Consider the following 6,000-nt stretch of genomic DNA (forward strand, 5'->3'; position numbering starts at 1 on the left):
GACTTTAAATCACCAAATTAGAAGAAAGAGATCACAAAGCATTATTAGCAGCTCTCAAAGAAGAAGACATGGAGTATTTCTCCCACAATCCTAGAGATCAGATCAGGAAAAAATAGTCTTAAAAGCAGCCAGTTTCATGATGGATAATTATATCATACAAGAATTGGCCAGAGACGGAAAATTTAAAGCCGAAGACATTCAATGCACAAAAATGAAAGGAAGAAATCCAAATTCACACTCATTTTCAGTGAATATACCTAAGGACGGTCAAATCCAAGATTTGAAAAAAGTCAAGGAAATAGACCATGTGAAGGTACATTGGGAAAAATACTCCAAAAAAACGAGAATAACGCAATGCTACCGCTGCCAGAAGTTCGGTCAAGGATCAAACTGCAACCACGGACCGAAATGTGTTAAATGTGGAAAAAACCACATGACAACAGATTGCTCAATTAAAACTAGAACCAACGATGGAATCCAGTGCGCGAATTGTGGAGGCCCGCACACAGCTAACTACTCCAAGTGTCCCGAAATGTTAAGATATGTTGAATTAATAGAAAACAAATCGTCTAATATTAATACGGAATCGAATTCCAAAATTACTGAAAAGCGAACGCCATCCCTTTCAATTAATTCTATCAAAAAACCCAATCAAGAAATATCTCATGTAGACATGGTCAAGATAAACCTGCCAACATATTATTCTCAACAAACAAAAATTTCACCGCGGATTTCTTTCAGGAGCGTTTGAAATTCATCTACATTATCTAGATTAGATAATGTAGATGAATTTCAAACGCTCCTGAAAGAAATCCGCGAATTGAACTCAATATGCAATTTAACTCATTTAATCTCAATCGTGAGAGAAATTAAACAGCATTTTAAAACCACCGTTTCGCCATTAGACAGAATCATGATACTCCAAAAATTGGCTGAAAAATATGGCTTATAAGGCACAAAAGAAAGACATCAACTTAATTTTGTGGCATAATGGCATTACAAACAAAGTTAACGAACTGGAAATCTTGACTAATGAAATACAATCGGAAATTATTTGCATAAAAGAATCTAGACTAAATAAACGGAAACCACCTGAAATTTCAAAATTTTTACTTCATGAATGAGCCGAGAACAATTAGTGGAGGGCTCTTAATTCATTACAGGAAACATCTCAAATCTATTGAAATTCCAACCCACACTGTAAATTCTGAATCACAGGCTATTCAAATTGAAAATGTTACCATCATAAATTTTTATAAAGGTCATCAAACACCCATGGATACCTCAGAAATTGACTATCTCATGAGCCTAGGTAGCAAAGTAATAATAGCGGTCGATTTCAACAAAAGAAACCCTTAGAATTGTACAAACTCTAACCGTAATGGCACCATCATTAAGGATTACTTAGACAAAACAAATTTCATTTTAAACTTCCCGAGAAATTCTTTCACTTATTATCCGACCCATCAAAGTTCACCCTCCACAATTGACTTGATGTTAACAAAGAACCTGCAGATTTCTCAACCTTTTACTATTCAGGCATTAGATTCAGACCATTTTCCGGTATTGGCGACAATTCCCAAAATGAATTCAACCTAGCTGCATAAAGAAAAAGTAAGTTATCTCACAAACTGGAAACTTTTCAAACAATTAGTTGATCAAAATCTAAATTTAAATTCGAACATGAATTCCGAAAATGACATAAACAAAAACATTATGAATCTCACGAAAACAATAAAACTTTGTCTACAACAAGAGACAAACAAGAGTACTCACCCGGATAATAACCATTTAGAATTACCCCGTATGTGCGTTAACTCATTAAAATGAAAAAGAAGATAAGGAAAAGACTGCAAAGAAATTACAGTGTAGGTTTATATCAGGAATATAGATATTCAGTTAATCTTATTAGAGGTATAACAAACTCTTTAAAAAGTGAAAAATGGGAAAAACAAGACATTAGACCAGCATACTTATATGCAAATCCCATTTGGAGCAACACATCGAAAACCAACTACAAAAAACTCCAAATAATACAAAATAAATTTCTTCGAGTCATTCTGGATAAAACAAGATACACGAAATCAAAAAAATTACGTTCAGCCGGAAATATTGAGACCATCCAGGAAATAATACACAACCAAACACATAAATTTTTCAATTACACATCCAAAAAACTGGAAAAAACTAATTACCTGGGCATGACAACTACGCAAAATACTAACATCAAAATAAAGCATAAACTTACTCACCATATCACATTGATATGTTTTTTTCTTTTCCATTTACCCACCCTAAAACCACCTGAGACGTATATGTGTTTTTTTGGTCAACATACCTCTAGAAAATTTTTTTTTACTTCACTCACATCTATGTAAATAATTGTAAATAAATCAAAATTTTTCTTCATTGGATATGCTCACAGATTAGGTGCTAATTATAATTATAATTTGGACAAATGTATCATGAATGTTTCCCCCTGTAAGTAGCCATGTGTATATAGTTTAGACAAAGTAATAATAAAAATGCAGGATATGTAAAAAAAAATTGTGTTTTTTTTTGTTTTTTTTTTTTGGCCCGTTTGAGCGGAGTTGGAAAGTTTTAATTTCAAACAATGATAAGTGGATTATTGGATTGGAGGAACAAAACTATGTTTTGTTCCTCCAGTCGAGTAAACATTAACATATACATATATATATATGTATATATATATCATACGTCTCACACCTAGCTTCTCTTCTACGCGTTATCTACAAATTATTATTAGATCATTGGAAAAATTCGAGAAAAGCACCAATGTGCGTCAGGAGATTTTGAACGTTCGTTCATTCATGCAACTATTGATCCCTTGGAGACCGTTATTCTAGAAAAATTTTCTCTGGTGACAAGATCACCTTAGATTCTGCACACAGCTTGATAATTATTATATTATACATTTTCAATTCGATAGAAATATGTTGTCACTATTCAATATTAGGTTCTATTGTCGACATTTTCTGCTTGAATTATCTATGGTTCAATTGATTACTATAATGACGCGACCAATAAGGAATTTTCATAAACCAAATCTAATATACAGGGTGTGTCCCAACGAAAATTTGGTCCCCTCAGAAACGATGACTTGTCGAAGATAAAAAAAAACAGATCAACTTCTGTTTTGAAGGGAACGTCGAATTTCTATCATGACTTTGTTCCGAAAAAACCACCCCGATGAAGGTTGGCGTCAAATAATATCGGATCCAATATGGTAAAGTCTAATTATTTGTCTCTCTTTTCCTTCGATAATTGGCGTAACCAGAGTTGACCCATGAGGGAGGGTTATACGAAAAACTATGATGGTGCAGCGAATGAATCTTCTTCTTAATTTAAGCCTAGGGCTTGTATTTTAGTCCTCGGTGGATGTAGATATCCAGGAGTCTTTCCAGCGAATGAATGATACACTTTATTTACTTTGTACGCCAAAACTATTGATTTTACAAAAAAATAAGTGAAGATACATAAAGTGAAGGCAATATTATTTATTCTCATATTGTATATTATTGTTTTCATCATAAAATTAGTCGGAAAGAAGATATTACCATAAAACTGATTTTGGGCGCCATTTTTTCCAAGATGGCGGCAAAATACGGGGGTGGAAAAGTTGAAATTCGGAAAGAGTATCTCGAAATATATCACATATTTCAAAGCTTCCAGAAAATTTTTCATATAAAACTATCAAATGACAAATAATAAGCTAAATATTTCGGCTTCAGGAAAGGAATACAAAAAAATCTTATGTTTTTATTACTCAAAAATAGAGTGCTGGCAGTACTCTATTACTACAGAAAGAAGAAGAAGAAAAGATAAGAATGTTAATATTCTATAAAAATTTAAAGAATAATTCAAATACCTATAATATAGTTAGTATAACAACAATTATAGTAAATAGACTATTAGTGACGTCTTGTGTGCTAGTGTTGTACGTTTCTTCAGTGAAAAGTAAAAAAATAGGTAAGAGATAAATTCCCATTATTTGAAAGATATCCCGATAGTTTTTTTCTTTTTTCAATATTTTATTATAAACTAGAAGTCGTATTAGGCACAATTCCATTATAATATCGAAATAAAATTTTAAATACCTATATTGAGTTGCTTTTTATATTATGATTTACATATTAGGGGGTTGTTGCTAAAAAATTTTCTTCAACTTTTAAATTTTGCCAATCTCACGGAATGAAAAATCCTCTTTTTCAACATTTAAAGTTGCTACCCTCTTTGCGAAATGCTTTTTCATCGGATTTTCATATTTTTTATTCGTGCTATGTAACTTATTCGAAAAAAAAAGTCCGAAAGTAGTCAATTGCAATAAATTGAATTATTCCATAAAAAAATATTTATTCCATGAATGTGTAATTAATTTGCAAGTCTTTTGTTTTCGACTGATTGAATTCCATGGGTTTTTGTTTTAGGGGAGACTTTTACTTTTTCAGAAATAAAAAGAAAAGAAAATAAGTGTTTTATGTAGAATTGAAAGAAAAATTTAAATATAAGATGAATCGTATTCAATATTCTTGAAGTAAACAACTTGAAGATATTTCAAGAAATAATATCGATAAGTGATAGAGATAATTTAAAAAAATAACTTTTAGCGTGTCAATGTTTTCATTTGAAAATAGAAAGTGAATCAAATAGTAAGTTATAATCATTTTTCACCGAAATTTATTTATTATTTTTTCACAATAACTAAATTAATTAGGAGTCAGAAATAAAGATTAACTAAAAGTATGTACTTATTAGTATAATATTGAAGACATAAAAGAGGATTCAAACGATTTGTGTTACTTTTCACTTTTGATTTTGTATTTCAATGAAGTAGAAAACCATTGGTGATGGTTTTTGTCCATATAATAATAATATATAATATAAAGTTGCCAAACTATTTTTGAAATGATCCTTTTTTTTAATTATATTTCTCGATATTTATATATTTGTTTTTCATCTGGTGTTCTAAAAAAATTCCTTAGACCTTTAAAATTTTAAAAATTAAATTTTAAAATTTCCATTTCATTTCGAAATTCGAAGGTCATATATAAGTAATCATAAAATTAGAACGGAGAATACTGAAGGGTAAAGGCAAAGATTATTGTTTTCCAGTTAATCTTACTAGATATACATAAGGAAAGTAATAAAGTATTGAAAAAACAAGAATAATATTTTTCCGTTTGGGCGAATACGCGCGGTGTTTAAATGATTTTAACAACGTAGTGAACTTTGAAATGTTTTTTAAGCGCTTTTCACTGATATTATAGCAATAATTTAGTTACAAATTTTCGAAATTGACTATCATAAATTGTCTATTTTAGAAATTTTTATTCAATATAGGTATCGGTTTCCAAATCCCTGATAATAATTAATTTATAAATATTTCAATCATTTGTAAGGATCCTATATTGTATTGTTTTCAGTAGGTACGTGTGTCATCGGAAAATTTATATTTTTAATAAATTTGTTGATCAACATGGTGAAATATTAACTGATTTGATTTGTTTCCCTAAATAATTCCAATTTCCAGAGGTGTAAGGTGTAGGGCTATTGAACGTGGAAGGCCTTAAACGTCATTCATCTGAAGGCTCTTATGTTTAGGAATTCAATAATTTTAGGCAAGTCGAAAAAATTTGTTTTCCTCTTTCACTTCAAATTGAAAAATTGAGGAAGTAGAACTAGTATTCTATATAGGTATAGTTCTACTTGCTCAATTCTTCAAATAGTGTTTTGCAGTGAAAGGGGAAAACACTTTTTTTCCGACTTTAGCAATGCCTAAAATATCGAATTCAAATATCTGAGTACTTCTTAATTTTCAGTAGCAAGTAATTGCTAATTATGAATATGATTCACTATTTTATTACCAATAATACCTAAATCCAGAAAGCCGTCACCAATTACAGGAATCACCCACATTTTGCGGTGGCGGGGGAATGCACGTGATCGTTACTTGTCATGCGCCTCTCCATGCGCTTTCGG

This window comes from Harmonia axyridis, chromosome 3, assembly GCF_914767665.1.
Source record: "Harmonia axyridis chromosome 3, icHarAxyr1.1, whole genome shotgun sequence".
In the NCBI taxonomy this organism is placed as follows: domain Eukaryota; kingdom Metazoa; phylum Arthropoda; class Insecta; order Coleoptera; family Coccinellidae; genus Harmonia; species Harmonia axyridis.